Here is a 20,219-nt window from a genome sequence, read left to right on the forward strand (position 1 = left end):
TCCTGATGCAGCTTGAGACCATTTCCTCTTGTCCTGCCATTTGCTACCTAGGAGAAGAGACTGACCCCCACTTGGCTACGACCTCCTTTCAGGTGGTTGTAGAGAGCAATAATGTCCCTCCTGAGCCTCCTTTTCTCCAGGCTGAGGCCCCTCCCCCCCCCCAGTTCCCTCAGCTGCTCCTCATCAGATTTGTTCTCCAGACCCTTTCTCAGCTCCACTGCCCTTCTCTGGACATGCTCCAGCACCTCAATGTGTTTGTTGTCATGAGAGGTCCAGAACTGGACACAGGATTTGTGATGCAGCCTCACCAGTGAGGAGTACAGAGGGAGAATCACTTCCCTGGTCCTGCTGGCCATGCTATTTTTGATACAATCCAGGATGTCACTGGCCTTCTTGGCCTTCTTCCCATGTAGCCAGTCCTTTGTGCCACACAGAAGAAAGTGCACACCAAAGTAAGAGATGGAAAGGGAAAGCTGTAAAGCTGAGAAAAGATGCCTTCAGCAAGGTTTGTTTTAAGGCACAAGTAGCTCATACTGAAAGGCAAATCCTCTGGTTTTCAGTCCAGACCCCTGTAGGAGGACGATTTATGTTGTCTCTCAAGCCAAATGTGGTACTGGGGGACTATTCAGGACAGCAGTAACACTTGCAGTTACTGCTGCAAGGAGATCCAGGGGCAATGAGCACCAGAATTTAGGGAAACATCACCCGTATCAAAAGGGACACTTGTCACACTGATTCAGCACCAGTGCCGCCACAGGGAAATGAGAATTACACAAAGCACTGCTCTCTCCCCAAATACGAGCCTTGCAGGTGAGGAATCAGAGCTGCTGCCTCAAGAAACACCAGGGAAGAGTCCTGTAACTCTGCAGTAGCTCCCTACACCTCCAAGGGGAGCTAAAACAGTCGGGAGGGAAAGAATAGTCCCAGAAAAAGCCAGTGGAGCTTGGCTTTGGCTCTTTTGCCACTCCTGAATGTGGTGCTGGACCAAAAATCAATATCCTTGGGAGTGGACCAGTGAACATCCAAGGGACACAAGCATATCCCACCAGTGTGGCATAAGACCAGCCCCCCTCCCTGCCTGTCACACTGCACAGGAGACCAGCAAGGCTTTACCACCCTGGCAGGAGCTTCCAAGATAAGGAACGTGAAGTTAAACCTGAAGACCCACAGAACAACATGGTTTTCAGTAATTTCAGGGAATAGGGGACAGACTTTTTAGCAAGGCCTGCAGTAACAGGACAAGAGGTAATGGTTTTGAACTGAAAGAGGGAAGAGGTTCAGACCACAGAGAAGGAAGAAATCTTTTGTGATGAATGTGGCAAAACACTGGCACAGATTGCCCAGGAAGGTGGTAAATGCCCCATCTCTGGAAACATTCAAGGCCAGGTTGGATGACTCTCTGAGCCACCTGATCCAGTGGAAGGTATCCCTGCCCATGGCAAGATAGTTGGACTTGATGACCTTCAAAGGTCCCTTCCAACCCAGACTCTTCTATGACTCCAATTCTGCATGAGATCTTTAAACACCCATGTGTTGGCCATTTCCTGCATTTAATTTTTTTCTGTACATAACAAATTCTAGAAATCAAAGACATGAAATCATCAAAGGACCAGCACAATGAGAAGGCAGGAAGAACACAAAAATATGGCCAAAGCTCTGAGACAGCTCTTGGAGAAGGTTGTTCTCCATGTGAGAGAAGATAACAACACCCTGGGACTCCCTCCCCAGCCTCACCATCAGAATTTCATAAACCAGCTCTCACTTTTCATAACTTAGTCCAAAAGCGAGGGAAATCCTATAAATGAAATCCAGGGAAAAAAAAAAAAAAAACATTTCTCAAGGGCAAAATTTTATTTTCATCTGCCTGAGCCTCATCATTCCATGTGCAGGGGACCCTGTCCTGAAGAGATGCTCTTACCAACTGCTTCCTTCGTCCTGCTCCCCCGGTCTTAGACCTTCTTTTAATCTGGAAGGAAAAGCAAAACAACTGACTAGTGCTGGGAATAAAACTATTTCACTGACAAGGTTAAGGACATGGACACCATCAGCACCACGAGCTCTGGTGTCCAGACACAACCTGCAGCCTCTGAGCTGGGCTGTCAGAACAGGTACAAAAGCAAGTGTTGGTTCCTCAAAACATCACTGCTGAGTATGGGAACAGCATCTTCTTTTTAAAAGAAATTAGAAATAAACATCTAAAATTGCTAAGAGTTTTTAATATTTCCAGATTAGCAGAGGTGCAAAAGTAGGAGGGTTATAATTGGCTGCAAGATGCCTGAAAAAATAACAAATAATGAATTAAAACCTTCAATGGAAAAGGGGAATCCCTTGCTTAATTGTCCAGCCTTCTTTAAGATCCCAAACCTGCCATGGGAGGAACACTCTGGCCTCAATCCAGTTAAGCATTTCAGTGTCTGTTAAATTTGAGAGAAGAGAGAGCCCTGCTGAATCAAGGTCTTGGCTGGTTGTTTCTCTCTCATTCTGGCCATCAAACACACACACACATCCCTACCTTCCAAGAACTTCCAAATTTAGCTTTTATTCCAGGAACAGCACCTCTTGGCTATAAAAGCACCCAATTCTGCAAGGAAAAAGCAACAGTGGGAGGTAGGTCCTGCACTAGATGAGCATCAGGCAGCTCTCAAGAGCTTGCTTTGTTCAATTAACACCAGAGGAAGCCCTTCACACACTGTATTTAGTGCTGAATATCACACTGCTCTGTGCTGAATATTTTTAAAATCCTATTGCATTAATAAACATTTCCTATATAAACACTACATACTAACTCCATTCTCCATACAGAAAAATCAGTAAAAAAAACAAGATGCAATTTCCTCAGGTAGAAAAATTCAGAGATAAAATTGCGGCAATGATTTATTATCTGCCCATAGCAGCAATCCCAGCCTTGAGTGACCTCTCTGCAAACACACCAAGGCAATTACACGCAGTGGCAGCCGAATTTCCCCTCCTGGAGAAGCAGCTTCTTGGTGCTGGGTGTGAGAAACATCAAAAGGTACAACGAAAAATATTTGTGTAACTGAGCAGGCTGGGGACAACCAGCCTAGAGGTTTAATCAGGATTTGGATCAAATTGTGTGAGGGGTTTTGTAAGCATCGATTTTATTGAGTTGTTACAGCTGGAGGATGTAATTCCCAACGACCCGCCGATTTAACCTATGGAAATCACCATCGTCCAACTCAGCTCAGTCCTCCCACTCCATCCCCTCTTGTTTGCCATAGTGTTCATTAGCAGATGAGTGGTAAATCCACCTCATCCTTCAGCATCCTACACTTGGAACATGCCCAGCAGCCCTCTCATGTCCTCTTGGTAAGGTAACCCTAACCCTCTCCTCCAGGAAAATAAATTTAGGAAGAGTATGATGAAGAGTGTGTAAGAGGTGCATTTAGGTCTGGGTTTCAACCATTCCACGCTCCCTATCCCTGTTTACTGCAAGATTTTGCTAGGAAGAGCTAAAACCTGGAAGACTCTCCATCAGGAGAAAGAAATAGAGCAGCATGAACTTAAGGGAGCCTGAAGAGAGTTCTCACAAGCAAAAAGATCCAAATACCAGTAATTCCAGATCCCATCTGCTACCCAAAAGGGGTGATCCCTCCCCTCCCCCTGAGATGTTTACAACGGGGAAACCCTCTCATCCTCCCCAGCTCAGCAGTCACCCAGGTGCTTTGAGTCTTCTCCAATCTGCTCCACCTACACTTGCATGTGCAAAACAAACCCCAGGGCAGCTGTGTTTTCCCCAGCAGAGCAAAACAGCAGGCTTGGAGAGAGGAGATCTGTCTGGGAAGCAAACGTGGTGAAAAGCATCCATGATAAGTGTGCCCAAGGGCAAGATCAGCCATTCATGGGAATGGCCAAGGAGCGGGAGAAGGTATTTTGGTGCTGGAGATGATAGATGGAAACATGTTAAGATTTTCCAAGAAAGGCAGAGAGGCTGGGAGAACCTCACACTGAAGCTTTAAAAGGCAGGAGGAAGAGCAGCTCAAACAAGGCCAACAAAGTCACAAGGGATTCAACCCCTATGTTTTTTCCCTTTTTCTTCTTTGTCTGAAGGGTTCGGCCATGAAATGAAACGATTTCTGCCTGCACTGAGTGAGGAAATGCTCCTGTTTAGGTGAGATTAATTTCAGGATTGTGGCCAGACTGAGGAAATTGGTGGCAGAAATCCTTCATAGCTGGATAACAAGGTTTGCAGGTTTATGAGTAATTCTCCTGAATTATGTGCCCAGCACCTTGGGTGTGGGTGACACGTTCATTCCTCCCCTCCCTTTTTGAATGGAAAATGTCATCCAGGCACACAAACACAATATTTATTAAAAAAAGAATAAAAATAGCAACAACACAATTCATGAGGTGGAGGCAGAGATTGTATCTCGCTTGCACAATGTCCAACACAGCTGCTCTGTACAGGAATTTGCCTGGTGGGTTTTCCAGGAGTGTCCCCAAGCTGCATCACAACCACAATGTACATCATGTCCCCAAAACCTAAGGAGCCTCTGGTGTGGAAAATGGGACAGCACCAAGACAAATCAACAAAAACACTCCCCTGCACATCTCTGTTATAACAATCCTTTTGATATGGAGAGATCAATCCAGGCTTCCTCACTGCAACATTCCCATCCTCGCTGCTGAGCCACCTCGGATCCTTAAGCCTGGTCCTACAAACACTGCAGGGACCAACTGAAGTTTTAACGCTGTCAGAGCTCAGCTGCAAAGAAACTGGAGAGGAGGAAGAGCAGCCTTTTTGTGAAGATATCTCTGCTCCATCTGGATCCATCACGTTCCATTACTCAACTGCCTTTCTGGGAATTCTCCACGCCTTTCCCCATGTCATGCCCAGGCACCAGACATGAAAATAGCTTCCGACAGCTCCTGCTGGCAGGACAATGGCTCCGTTTCTCCTGGAGGATGAATGAGCAGATGGGACCAGTGGAAGATGGCTGAGCTAGAGCTGGACAACTGGAGTCTTTCCAATCCAGTAACTACAATCCAAAAGGATGCAAAGATCCTTCAGGGTCAGAACCTTTTTCCGAGGGGTAGGAACAGGGTCAAGGAATACACAGGTTACCAACAGGCTGTACAGACTAAATTCTGTCTGCGTGGCTGGTTTTACTGTTCCCCAAATTCCTGCTTTGCCTGCTTATTCCCCAGTCAACCCAGCATGTTATCCCAGCAAAACAAGCACAATACTGAGGAGTTTTGAAATTAATACGATGGGCTGGCGAGCATCTTCCGTCAGGCAGAACTAAAATTAAAATGCACACCCGCCCTCGCCTCACTCCCTGAAATTCCTCAGGCAGAAACTTCCCCGTGTCACGTCAAGAGACTCCGACAGCTGAAGGAGCTGATGGGAAGCTGCACTTACAGCTGCTACCAGACTTCAGAGCAAGGTTCCAGCTCCACCACCATGTCTGCTCCAGCAGACCAGCCACAAGGCTGCTTCTAGAGCAGTTCCTCCATGCACAGGGGTGACATTCAATCCCTCAACACAAATGGGTGGGAGAGGAACAGAGGAATAGTAGTTGCCCGATATTTTGGAGCAGGAAAAGGCAACCATGAGTTTTTTCCCTCAGAAAACATTGCTAAAGGGCTCATGCATGTTGTGGCTTTGCCATCACCCTGACACAGGAGAAATGAGAATAGAAGCCTGGAGAAAATTGATTCAGCTTCTGTAAAAACCTCAAGGAACAGGTGGCAGCAAACACAGAGTTTGGGGACTACACCATTGTGACCTGTCACAAGGCAGAAAGAGCTTCTGAGAACCAAAGAATCATAGAATGGTTTAGGTTGAAAGGGACCTTAAAGACCATCTCATTCCATCCCCCTGCCACGGACAGGGACACCTTCCACTAGACGAGGTTGCTCAGTGTCCCATCCAACTTGGCCTTGGACACTTCCAGGGATGGGAAATCCACAACTTCTCTGAGCAACCTGTGCCAGGGTCTCACCACCCTCACAGCGAAGAATTTCTTCCTGATATCTAATCTAAACTTGCTCTCTGTCTGTTTGAAGCCATTCTCCTTGTCCTGCCACTCCATCCCTTGTCCGAAGTCCCTCTCCAGCTCTCTTGGAGCCCCTTTAGGTGCTGGAAGAGGCTCTAAAGTCTCCCTGGAGCCTTCAAGTTTCCAGGTTGGACAGCCCCAAGTCTCTCAGCCTGTCTCCAGAGCAGAGGTGCTCCAGCCCTGTGATCAACTTAGTGGCCCTCCATCTGAACCATCTGTGGAAGCATCTCCACCCTCAATGCACATCAGCTACTCACCTACAGAGAAGTTTTGGGCAAAGATGTAACTCTGCAGTACCAAACCAGAGCAAAACCCTGATATCTGAGCTACACCTGGACTTAGGATTCCGCAAGTCCAGCTGAGATGAGCAATCCTAAAAGAGGGAACACTGAGACAGACACTGACCCACAGCCCTGAAGGCACTGTGAAAACCCTGGTTAACAGTGAGGCACCAATACAACAAGCCAAGTCATTCCTGAGGTCTTGCTGCAAGCCCCAACTGATAATTTTTTTCAAATTATCTCCATCATGGATAGGGGTGACAGTTCCTTCATGGCTCATCACACTACCAGAATCACAGCAGGAACACTGACACTCTCTCAGACACCTTCTGGGAGAGCAAACACAGCTGCTTGCACTTCATGGCTGTTTTGGGGTTCAAATTGAGATGCAAACTGCTGCCAAAACAACCACCACAGAGGAGCTGTTGCTCTTCCTCTTGAAATATGAAGACATTTTCCATTTTCTTTCCTCCCCATCCCTCGATTTTACCAGATTTCCTATAGAAGGAAACAGGAATTGCACGACTCAGAGAGAGAATCATCTTCTCCCCACATGCACCCAAGTAGTTGGGTGAGACACCATCTTCTGTCCCAGGCCGCTGGTATCACACCAACCACCCCTGGCACAGCTCTGGGAAAACACAGCCAAGACAAGAAGCAGCACAACCAAGAGCCAGAAGCCAGAATTGCAGGACTGTCCCGGCTGTGATGAACTGAAGGAGGTTTTCCTTCAAGAAGCCACCAAGCCAAACATGAAGGTCCTCATCCCACGTCCAGAGGAGGTCATGGGAAGAGAATTCTGCAACTCACTGCATGGAAGAGGCTCTGTGGGATAAGGTTGGGATGATCAATGTGGACAAGGAATAAAAACTATGCCCAGGAACAAAGTGAAAGCAACAACTCAGCGATACCTGCAGTATCTCACACACTGTGCTGACTTGCCTCCTTCACATGCTTGAAATTTTTGGAACACACTGGAATATATTTTCCATTGCCTCCACTTCTGTTGCATTTTTATTGTGGTTCCGAAATGTTAAAACACTGAAAAAGTGGAGTGGGGATTGGTAAGGCACATTCTCAGAGGTACCGGGGGAAGATGGGTCCTCTGATGGAGGAAGAGAAATCTGAAAACAGCTTCTTGTAACAAAACCCCTGCCATAGGAACAATGACAGAAGGTGATGCCCCGAAAAACTGCCCCATTCACTTGATGGTGCACAGATATCACAGCCCCCACAGCTGTTTGCACAGTTATGATTCCTCCTTATCCCTCACAGAGCTGACAGCAACCCGTGTAGGATCTGGAGATCCAGTGCAGGGGAAGACAACTCCCCAGGGCATAAAGACATCAGCACATTTCAGCAAGGCCTTTAGAGTCAGTTATCTGATGTTTTAAACTCCACTGACGGCATTTATGAATTTTAAAATGCATATAAAGCTTTGACATCCTCTCCTAGTCGCTCTCTTTAGGATGCAAATGCAACTTAACACAATTAGGCAGGACAGAAAGCCCAGTTGTTGAGCATCCCAGTTGTTGAGCAAGAAAAAGGGACACCAGCTCAACAGGCAGGCTGGGCAAAAGCATGTTGTCATCTCCAGATGGTTTTGTGATCAGCATGGGACTGTGCAAAGAGGAACAGCACTTTTCCAAAAGGCATCGAGCCCTGCTACAAGAAAAAATGAAAAATGAAAAATAATAATAATAATAAAGTAAAATAATCAATCCCATATTCGTTAGCAGGAAAACAAAGCACTTCATATAAAAAATAAATCTAATCTTTAGGACCAGAAAAACCACAGACTTCAAGAAAGTTGTCTGGGCACATTATTCCATTTACAGATGTAAATGAAGCAGGGAAGGAGTAAATGAAGGAGGGGAGGTTTAGATCAGATTTTAGCAAGAAATTCTTTACTATAAGGATGGTGGGGGACTGGAACAGGTGCTCAGAGAGATTGTCAATTCCCCATTTATGGAATTGTTCAAGGCCATATTGGATGGGGCTCTGAGCAACCTGGTCTAGTGGAAGGTGTTCCTACCCATGGAAGGGAGTTGGAATGAGATGATCTTTAAGGTTCCTTCCAACCCAAACCATTCCATGATTTTATGTTTTTTTGTGTTATTGGAAACTCTCACCATTGAGGTAGAGGAGAGAGGAGAGAGAAAAGGAGAAAGCTCTTGGCACGAGGCTTGAAGATCCTGAAGGTATTTATTTCTGTTGCTCAAGTTTCAATTTTGAACTGAGAAGCTGACAAAGTGTCTGGAGGTACCTTGAAACATTTCCCATCCCGACTGCTCTTTGCAAAGGAGAAGCAGCTTGAAATTGGCAGGAAGTAGATATTTCTGTATAATTTGCCATCTTCCACAGAAAAATCAATCATCCCTAATTCCAGGCTTTTTCTTTTTTTTTCTATTAAAAGACCTAAATAAAACATTTCTGTTATTGCAGACTGCAATTAAAATAAAAAAAAAAAACAAACCTAAAAAAAGAAGCAGATTTATTAATCAAATTTTCTGGAGCACCTCTGTTATGAAGACAGGATGAGAGAGTTGGAGAGGTTCAGCCTGGAGAAGAGAAGGCACTGGGGAGACCTCAGAGCCCCTTCCGGGGGGGGCTCCAAGCCCATAAAGGGGCTCCAAGAGAGCTGGAGAGGGACTTTGGACAAGGGCCTGGAGGGACAGGACAAGGGGGAATGGCTTTAAACTAAAGGAGGAGAGATTTGGATTAGGTATTAGGAAGAAATTCTTCCCTGTGAGGGTGGAGAGGCCCTGGCACAGGTTGCCCAGAGAAGCTGTGGCTGCCCCATCCCTGGAAGTGTCCAAGGCTAGGTTGGATGAGGCTTGGAGCAACCTGGTCGAGAGTCCCTGCTATCCCTGCTCATGGAAGAGGGTTGGAACTGGATGATCTTTAGGGTTCCTTCCCACCCAAACCATTCCATGATTCTATTAATGATTTTGGATCTCCCTCAGAACTCCCCGGTGATTTTAGAGGACCTTTAGGTGGCAAAATAAAACTTGACAACATGTTTCGAGGAGAAATGAATCAGCTCTTAACTTGTGCTTCTCTTTTTAAACAACAAGGATCGGGAGGCTCTCGGAAGTTCATCAGTTTAGCAGCACTAGCACTGCAAGAAGGAGATGGAGAACCACCTAAGCAGAGACACAGACGCTGTGTTTGCACACCTGACACGCTGAAGGTGTTTGGGCTGTTCCCACATCTCTGTGCCTCAATCTGCCACAGCAGCACTGACCTTTGGGAAGCGCTTTGAGATGTCTGGGTGTGTTACACAAGCACAGGTATAACTACCTGGAGTCCAGGCAATCCAAAGCAAAGCACTGCAGGGAGCTCACGGAAGGGTCTGCCTGAAAATAGACAGAAATCCCCACGAAAAACATCCAAGTCGTCACGATAGGAAAATAAAAACCAGCAGATTGTTGCAGTGAGCCTTCTATGAATCATCATGTTGTTATAGCAACTTCATCTCTGCAGCGAATCTGAAACCAAGCACAGCTGAAATAATGTAACAGCATTAAGTAAAAATGAGATATAACAAGACAAAAATGGATGGGCTCCGTCTCAGAGGAGCACCCACACTTCTTTCTCACCCTCTTCCCTCCCTTTGAAAACATTGCATTCCTGTATTCAAACAAAAAAAAAAAAAAAAAAAAAAAAAAAACAGACCTGGAGCTCATGGAGAAGAAGAGCTCTAATGAGCTTTAGAATTCAAGGAGAACCTTCAAAATGAAGATTCACAGAATCATAGAATCATAAATGGTTTAGGTTGGAAGGGACCTCAAAGATCATCTCATTCCAACCCCTTGCCATGGGCAGGGACACCTTCCATCACCATTAACTAAAACCAAGTGCAATCCCAGTTATCACCACCAGCCCCAGGCAACTGCCCCTATTGCTCTCACGGACTGTAAAACTCAAGCATTGAATCAACTATATAAATTTTATATATTTGATAAATATTTTTAATTTATGCAATGCATGAATTATATAAATATATATGTGCATATATATTTATTTATATATTATATATTATATCATATGTTATATATTACATGTTATGTATTATATATATGTACATATATATTTATTTCTATATATTTTATTTATTTATTTATTTATATATATATGTATATGGACACTGTCATCTTGTTCGGTTCAGGAGTCCCGAGCAGAGAGATCCCAACCTGAACAGAACATTTAGAAGCAAGAAAGGGGATTCACAAGCTCTAGTTTGAAAACTCCAGGTCTCTGTGGTTATTTTATTACTGGAGGAGCGTCACCAAGGTGTCTTCCATCACAGCAGCAAAGAAAGGTAAATATATATATTTGTTCCAGGGATTTGGCAGAAAAACCAAGGAAAGAAAGGCAAGGAGATCCCACCAACTTCCAAAACACCACAAGTCCTTTAAAATACACCACTGTGCTCTGATCAGTGCCAAGGATGCCCAAAAAGCACTGCAGGGCACTGACCTGCTCCTCATCCTCAAGGGATGCTGCCAGCATCAAGGCTTGAAGGAGAAAGAAGGGAAATGGAAAAGTAAGAAGCCTGGGAGATTTGCAAGTTTTGCTCTTGATGTTTCAGGCAAATTAAACCCAAATAAACCCAAAAATAGAAAAAGCAACCCACAGGCCCAGAGCTCCAGTCCCAACAAAGTCCTATTAGTCTTAACAGCACTAAAGCGACTCAATTAATGAAAATCAAATAAAAAGAAGCAGCCCAACTTATTCTTTCAGAGTTCAAGACAGCAAAAGCACCAGCCTGCCCCAGACAAAACTCTTATTTTTTCTTTTCTTCTTTTCCTTAAATGCATTTATTCATTAAGGTTCCTTTGTAGGTTGTGTAATGAGTCATTTCTTGCTTCTCTATGAAGTGCAGAGGGATGGAGAGGAACAGGATTTAAACAGAGGATGGAGACACTCACAAAGCCTTTAGAAAAGCTTGAAAAGCTCTTGAAGGAATCACAGATAAAGTGAAGCAACTCCTCACATGGACTCCAAACCCTTTTCTTTATCACTGCAGTTTTCCCAGGGTCTAAGCCTGGGCAGCTCCTTGCTCACAGCCAGCACAGAAAGCCATCTCCTCTCCTCCACCCAAAAATAATTTGCTGAGCTTTCTTAGTCCCCAGAAGAGCTTGAGAAGAGAAATTCAGAGCTCGAGCAGCAAGCAGCAGGGATGCTGCTCCTCCCATGGACCTGGTGGCTCACAAGTGTGGATTTGACTATCTCTGCACCAGTGAAACATGGTCAAGGGAGATCATAGAAGTTGGTATCTTCAACAGCATGAGGCATTTTGTGTCTCTTACCCTGCAGCCAGAGAAGCCCCAGCAGCCCCCAGCTCGGAGCGAGCCACACAAGTCCATGTGCTCCCAGAATCACACAACCATGGAATGCTTTGGGTTGGAAGGGACCTTCAAGATCATCTGCTTCCAACCCCCCTGCCATGTGCAGGGACATCTCCCACTAGATCAGGTTGCTCAATGCCCCATCCAACCTGGTGGGGAGGAAGAGTCCTTCCAATCCATCAGGTCAGTAATGCCAAGCTCCACAAAAAGGCCAAGAGACAAACACTCCCATCACCAGCCTTTTCTCAGACTGGATCTGGAATATCCAGGTTTGGTCCCACAACTGCTGCCAGGAGTTCCCCTTGGCTCTCCAGGACCTTCAAGTCCTCCCTTCATCAACACAAGTTTTGAGGAAGCAAAGCCAGCAGGGAGGTGTGACAGGAGCCTGCAGAGGGGCTGGACAACAGGAATGGCACATGTGTCAGTGCAGCAAACAAAAATCCCAAAAAGGCACAACCTGAGCCCAAATCCACTGCTGTCACAGTTTTCCAGCAAGAACTCCACCTTGTTCTTGAGTAGAAAACATGGACTAGAAATTAGGAAGAAGTAGATATTAGGAAGAAATCCTTCCCCGTGAGGGTGGTGAGGCCCTGGCACAGGTCGCCCAGAGAAGCTGTGGCTGCCCCATCCCTGGAAGTGTCCAAGGCCCAGTTGGATTTGGAGCAACCTTGGATAGTGAAAGGTGTCTCTGCCCATGGCAGGGGGTGGAATTGGATGATCTTGAAGGTCCTTTACAACGAAAACCATTCTGTGACCCTCTTATTCTGTGAAGTGGCTGGAGTGATGGCCATGATCACGTGAGATCTCCTACCTTCCCTAGAATGGTGTCTCTCGCTTTTCTAAAAGTTATTTTCTCTGAAGAAGAAAAACATTTTAAAAGAGGGGGAAAAAAGGAACAAAAGCAAAACTCAAAGTGATAAAAAGCCCCCAGAAAACACAAAATAAATTTAAAAAAACCCCAAAACATCCAAAGACAGAATCTAGAGGAACTTTTCCACTGCCACCTAGACCCCTTCCAAGGGTTCATATGCCAATCTAATAATAAAGCTGTCATATGGGGTGATGTGATTTCAGTTTTCAAGCTGGAAGTTGCTATGGGAGGCTGTTCCCTGCAGCAGCGCTGCACTGCATTTGTAAAAGGCCTTCCCAGCACCAGACACTGATTTTTGAGCAGGAAAAAATGCACTATTTTTGGTTTTTTAAAAGGCCCATAAAAAGCAGTAGTGCTGGGGAAAAAAAAAAAAAAAGAAAGAAAAAAAAGATGTAGATTAAAATAAGCCCAAATAAATGAAAAATGGGGCTGTAATTCAGATGTCCATAGAAATGTGGTGCACTAAAACCCCCTTGTCAAAGCTAAAGCACCAGGAAAACCTCAATTTTTCAAATCCATGCACGTCAGCTGAGATGGGGTTGCTGCATTTGCCAACACCAGGTTGTCTGGGATGTGGGAGAAGTTAAAGCCAATCAGATCTCAGGTGCTGCACAGATGAAGTGCAGGAATGAGAACAGTGACTGCCTTTAGATGTGCCTTTAGATCTTGACTCTGATAAAAAACAAAGCATCACTTCACAACAGGTGGAGGAAGTTTACTCAGCTCTTTAGAATTAAAAAAAAAATAAATATATATATAAGAAGTTGTGCTAAGAATGAAATATATCTCTATGTATTTCTATATATACACCCAGAGAGTTTTGTAAAGCTGGTCAAATACAAATGACTCTCTTAAAACTAACAAATAAGCAAATATAGAAGATATTTTCTTTAGCAAATTGCAAGATTTAGGAGACTGTTACAACCTGCAGGATTTACAGAGGAAACATCACAAGAAGGAGGATTCACCACAAGGACAGAGCCAGGAAGCAGCAGCAGGAGGAGGTGCAGTCTCTTTTTACCTTTACACAGTGCACTGAAGACCAACAAATCCTGATTTATAAAGGGCTTTTAATTCATGTTGCCAAAGCTTCCAGCCATTAAGTGCCTTAAATCTTTGCAGGTTAAGGAGAGGAGAGGTGGTGGGTGAGATGTATGTTTTAGGATGAAGATCTGCAGAGCAAACACATCACAGTTCTGTGGACATGGGCCTGGATGAGGAGAATGTCAGGACACAGAACTGTGTTATAGAGGGGCTGTGCTGGAACCTTGTTCTCACCAACCCAACCCAATGTTTGGGTTATTCCCCTGGTGGGGAATGTGAAGCTCGAGGGCAGCTTTGGCTTCAGTGACCATGAAATGGTGGAGTTCAAGATCTTTAAAGCAGCCAGGTGAGTGCACAGAAAGCTCACTTCCCTGGAATTTAGGACAACAGATTTTGGCCTCCTCAGGGATCTGCTCGGTAGAGCCATGGGATAAACCCTCGGAGGAAAGGCTGATATTCCAGGATCACCTCCTCCAAACTCAAGAGCGATGCATCCCAACAAAGATGATGTCAGGAAAAAGTGCCAAGAGGCCTGTGAGGATGGACAAGGAGCTCCTGGACAGACTCAAACAGCAAAAGGAAGCCCAGCGAGGGTGGAAACAGCCTGGGAGAAGTACAGAGAGATTGACCAAGTGAGAAAAGCTAAAGCCCTGGCCAGGGACATCAGGGACATCGAGGACAACAAGAAAAGCTTCCATAGGTATGTTTGTGATAAAAGGAAGACTAAGGAAAATGTGGGCCCTCTCCAGAAGGAAATAGGACACCTGGTTACTCGGGACATGGAGAAGGCTGAGGTTCTCAACAACGTCTTACCTCAAGACTTCACTGGCAAGTGCTACAGTGACTCTGCTGAGATGCTCTTTCTTCATCAACATCAAGAGCCAGGGGGCAAGAAATCCACCAGACAGGGTCACAGATACGAATTTCTGTGATGTCAAAGTTTTCAGGCCCAATTTGAACTGTGATGGAAGGTACACACAGGTGAAACGTTGAGAGAAAAGAAGAAAAAGTGATTTGAGTCTGATGTTCGGACAAGCAACTGAGATGCTATAGGAGAGAGATTTCCATAGCAGGATCCAGCTTAGGCCCTGCACTCCACTGATGAGCATTTCACAATGTCTGTGTCTGAGACAAAATCCCAACGTGGACCAGGGAGTCTTTTGCCAACAGAACTTTTGCCAGAACATACAAACAACCCAAATAAAACTCTTTATCAATAAGTCAGTATTTGTTTAAGTGCCCAAACCCCAAACCAACAACAATCCGGAGCCCAAAGAACTAGGCAAGGTAAGAAACAAGACACTGAGAAGCACCAGCTACAGTGAAAGTACCAGGAACATAATATTCAATTCAAGGTATTATATTAATTTAACTATTTTGCTAAAACCAGACTAAATTATTGCAGAAGACCTTTCCACCAGCCAAGGCTTCAGAGCCCAAACAGGTCACCCTTCATATCCCCCAACACTCCTCCTTCCCCAGCACTCTGTTAATAAACTCAGGGATGTCCTTCCCAATGTCTCAATGCCCTGTCAGCAGAAATTCAAATCAATCCAGCCCTGGAAGCAGCTGCAGCAAATAACTCAATCACGTTCATCATTTTAACTTATCCTATTTATGAATCAGGTCAAGCTTGAAATCTCCATTTACATTATCAGCCTTGGTGATATTAAGATAATCACGCAGAGGACTGATCAAAGGTTCCCTGGAACTTCGGAGTGCAGGAATTATCATACAACAACACTTTATCTGCTCCAGTGTCCTTCTTTGACTATTAGGAATACTTCCTTCCCTAGAAATTAGGACAAGGAACAAGACATTGAACAAGAAAACCCTGCCAATTTAAGAGTAACAGAGCAGCAGAAACTGTCCACAAATCTCCAAAAAACCATGAATGTCATCTGGTTTTTAAACAGAACAGGTTGAATCAGGCTTTGAGTAACCTGGTCTAGTGGAAGGTGTCCCTGTCCATGGCATGGGTTGGAACTTCAGGGACTTTAAGGTCCCTTCCAACCCAAACCATTCTGGGATCCTACGATCTGCTGGAAACCTCTGAGAAAAAGGGATCCTCAAGCTACCTTGAATTGCTTTTATTTCCCTTAGGCTGGATGGAAGGACATTTATACTTTTTCCAGGCTGATACCGAAAATCACCTGAAATGGTTCTCTAAACTGCCTCCATTTCTTTCAGCCCTGCTACCAAAGGTGAACCCTGGAACTCCTAAAATGCAGAAATACTCTGCCCATGCTCTTCCAATCCCTTCTCCGTTGTTCCTCCACCAGCTGCAGCACCTGCACAGCATCACCAGGTCACAACTGGTGCAGATCTGACAACAACCACCAAAAAATAAGAAATGAGAAAAAGCAATTCCTGTCTTCCCAAAAAACTTTCGCTCTGCTGTTCACCTCCAAATCGCTGTTTTTCTTCCTACAACAAATGGAATGTAACATCATTCTGCTATTTTTGGAGAGAGATGCTTTATGCAGAGTGTGGGCAAAGGGAAACAATTTGTATCCTGATTTTAAGATTGCGGAAAGAGGGGGGGGGAAATGGAAGGATGTAAGACAATAAAACAGTTTTATGTGAGAAAAATAAAAATCTAGAACTATTTTAATTGAAGTGCTTCACTTCTGATACCAGCTATTAAAAATGTAGATATAATTCTTTATTTATCTCATTGCAGCAAGAAAACTTTACCACACACACAAAGAAAAATCACATGGGACATAATCCAACAGCAATCTCCCTCATTAACTCGAGAACTACGACTTTCTATTGAATACTTCAAGTGTGATTACACTGTAACAAAATGGCACCGTGCCACAAAGTCCTGTAAATTATTCCCTCTCAATACCTCCCTTCCTCACAAAGATGCCAGGAGGCTGAGGGGAAAGAAAAGTGCTCCCAGATCAAAGTGAAAGGCAGCAAAGAAACCAGGAAGATCCTCCAAGTGATTGTGCTTGTCCCAAAGTGGAAAGGTGACCTTGGTGGTTGGTGTTGCATCTTTTAGCCAGGATCTGGGTATTGATCCGAGGGGATGCTTTCTGCAAAGGATTTGAACACACAGGGTTTAAAATGATGGTAACCTGCTCCAGGTCATAACTTTGAATGCAGTTAATGCTGCTGGCTCGATTTTAGAGCTACCAATGGCAGAAAATTTTCAGCTTAGTTTTCTCTAATGTGGAAAAAAACATCACAAGTAGCAGAGGTGAAAGGTCAAAACAGTTCCATGGGTGAAGCACAACCTCAGAGGGACTCCAGGTCCCATACTCATGGCAGGTGAGCTTCGACTGAGAATCTCAACCATCCTTTCTCCACCCCCTTCTTCAGTTTAGGAGGAAGCAAATAAGAGCAGAATCCCAAATATTGCCAAGTCCAGGCAGCAAAATGAGAACACAGATCATTAAGTACCTTGTCATCACTTCAAGGACTGGGATGTGCAAGAAGAGGCTTGCAGAGGTATGAACAGCAGCCAGACTGCTGAGCAGGCACATCTGAGTGGTAAACACCAACATGAATCCTATTCTAATTCCCTGAATGTGTTAGAGAACAGGGAAGAGAGGAAAAGCCATTCCAAAGCCAAGCCCACCCACGTAACCAACATGTTTTGTCTTGGAATCCAGTTTGGCTTCTCTACAGCCAAGGGAGGGAGACTGGAGCCTCCCCAAAGGAGCTCCACTGACCATGGAAGGGGTCACAGATCTCCTGCAACTTCTTCAAGTCCTTTGGGACTGGTGTCATCACCACTTGAGCCTGACCATGGAAATGAGCAGAGCCCATCCAGGACAAGCAACCTGCTCTAGTGGAAGATGTCCCTGCCCATGGCAGGGAGTTGGAATGAGATGGTCTTGAAGGTCCCTTCCGACCCAAACCGTTCTGTGATTCTGTGGTCATGGGGGACATCAACTGATGAGCAAAGAAGAGGACAACAAGCTCATGGTCCCCAAAATGCCAAGTCACTGCCTTCTTGAGGATGCAAGTTGTTTTTTTTCCCTTATGTAAATGATGCAGGAAATTTAGCTCAATTATCTACTGGATGACACCACCGGCACCTCAAAAAGAAACTCTGCCCCAGGCTAATACTTTCAGGTAACAAATGGGATGCATAGCAAAGAAGACAGAATAACATCAAGATTATTGTAAGGTAAAATATCATTATTATAGATTCTTATAACATAAAATTCATCACTCAGAGGGTGGTGAGGCCCTGGCACAGGTTGCCCAGAGAAGTTGTGGCTGCCCCATCCCTGGAAGTGTCCAAGACAAGGTTGGACAGGGCTTGGAGTAACCAAGGTGTTACTTGGAAGGTGTCCCTGCCCTTATCAGGGAGGTTGAACCAGGATGATCTTTAGGTTCCTTCCAACCCAAACTACTCTAAATTTTTATGGAAATTATAAGGTTAAATTGGTGGTGCAGTGTCATTTAGATCTTATTCCTTTTAATAGAGAAGGAGATTACAAAAAGGAGAGAGATGAGCAGCAAAAATGCTCTTTGGCCCATGGAGACTGGGGAGAAGGAAGGAGACACACTGAAGGATTGAGTTTGACTTGGAAAGGAAATGGGCACCAAACACAGCAGAAATAATGAACCCAATAAGGAACAGTTTAGAGAAGACATGTAGAATCTCTCTGCTTCCTACCACATACCAGGAAAAAACAGGAAATCTCCCTCAAAAAAAAAAAAAAAAAGTCAGGAAATATTGAAGAGATGATTGAATTTTTTTGAGTTATTGACCTGCAGCACAGGTTTTGGAGGCCAAGAACTCCAACATCCAAAGGTACAGGGGAAATTCATAACAAGACCAGCCAAAGTTGTCATAACTAAGTTGTGACATGAAATGCTGAAGCCAGACTTAATGATTAACCATCAGGAGAAACCTGGGGGGAAATCACCACCTCATTTGCATATCAGGACATTGCTTCCTCCTCTTTTGAGTCTTTTATTAGTGGCCACCATCCAAAAGAGAGATTCCTGAGCTAAACGAACCCTGTGTCTCTCTAGGCAATTCCTAGACTACTTATAATTAAAGGCACCATTAAGCCTTCAGAGAAGCAGATGCCAATCCATGTCAGAAGTTACACAGCTGAGTAGGGTCTAATTATGCTGCAGTCAAGGGATGCACCATATCCTGAACAGATGTCATTTTAGAGGGAGCTTGTTCCATATCTTACAATTTTAAGATTATTTGAGATGGTTTTGCCTGTATTATCCCTTGTTTAGAAAAGACAAGACCGTCCCCAGTTATCTGCCTGCAAGCCTAAGATGGGGTAAGGGGTAAACAGAATAAAAAGCACATCTAATCACGGGGAATTAATTAAAAAAAATAAGTAAAAAAACTTTACATGGAGAAACAATCCCTTCTTTCCCATTTCACACTTTTTTGGGGATAGGGTGATATTTTGGGCTCCCTTTTTGTATATTTACTCAGTGGTTGCACAGCTAAGCGACCGCACATTTTCAGGAATGGATGAACTAGTAAATGCTACATTCCCAGTTCACCCATTCCCAAAAAAGACTTTTATAAACAATGTAAAACAGTGATTAAGCGCCATGAAAAGGGCTCTTCCACAACCTGGTCCAGGTGGCAGAACACCCCAAAATATCTTTGGGATTAAGGCTCTGATCAAGTTCTCACTTTTGCGACTAAACGGGAAAAGAGAGTCCAAACTACAGATCGACTCAGGAACAGCCATCACATAAGATACTAAAAATATCATCATCTAAACACAGGAAGGTCAAAAAATAAATTCTTAACTGCCTTCTCAACATAACGCAGAAAGCAAGTCTATTCTTGAGCACGCACCAAGGCCAGTGAGTTTGGGAAAAAGACAGATGGGAGAACATGTAGGAGAATATGTTCTCTGAAGACTTCCACAAATAGGCTACCAAAAGTCAAGAGAGATGCTGTCAAGAGAGATGCTGTGTCACAAGGGATGCAGAAGTCACAGGAGATGCATTTCTTTGACATTCATCACCAGGAGATCTTCCTGAGTAGATAAAAGAGTCTCTACCACTTGTTCCCATGGCACTGCTTCCAGACACTTAGCCTATTCTTTTCCTCCATTTTCAAACAAAATGGCCCTATTGTCATGGAGTGACAGATGCCACTTTGCCAGCCTTTCCCAGCAACATGGTGGTGATCATCACAAAGAATTACAGAGATACAAGAACCATCAATGGTCTATGTTGACTTGCCCTTCTATGAGTCCCATTCTCCTGCCCTTTCAGCTGCTCTTGCAACTTCAAACTGTTGGGCAGCTTAATCAAATTGGAGAAAAGAAAAATAAATTAAAATCCTAAACCATAATTATCAGCCTGAAAGTTAAGTGAGATAGTAAGGATGGGAACTCTATTCCCATGGAGACAGGCTGAGAGAGTTGGGGGTGTTCAGCCTGGAGAAGGGAGACCTTAGAGCCCCTTCCAGTGCCTAAAGGGGCTCCAAGAGAGCTGGAGAGGGACTTTGGACAAGGGCATGGAGTGATAGGACAAGGGAGAATTACTTTAAACTGAAGGAAGGTGGGCTTAGATATTAGGAAGAAGTTCTTTATAATAAGGGTGGTGAGGCCCTGGCACAGGTTGCCCAGAGAGGTTGTGGACACCCCACCCCTGGAAGTGTTCAAGGCCAGGTTGGATGGAGCTCTGAACAACCTGG

At 44.6% G+C, this 20,219-nt stretch overlaps 1 long non-coding RNA gene across 1 annotated transcript in view; it reads right to left on the reverse strand.

The window, feature by feature from the left end:
• Positions 1–1,916: 1,916 nt before the first annotated feature.
• LOC113991709 overlaps positions 1,917–20,219 on the reverse strand; it is a 45,709-nt gene continuing 27,406 nt past the window's right edge. The window contains exon 3 of the long non-coding RNA XR_003542018.2: positions 1,917–1,966. This is a non-coding gene — a long non-coding RNA (uncharacterized LOC113991709). The remainder of the gene's footprint in view (positions 1,967–20,219) is intronic.

The sequence above is a fragment of the Pipra filicauda genome, unplaced genomic scaffold (assembly GCF_003945595.2).
Source record: "Pipra filicauda isolate LSUMZ 115617 unplaced genomic scaffold, ASM394559v2 scaffold402_size659489_pilon, whole genome shotgun sequence".
NCBI classification, from domain to species: domain Eukaryota; kingdom Metazoa; phylum Chordata; class Aves; order Passeriformes; family Pipridae; genus Pipra; species Pipra filicauda.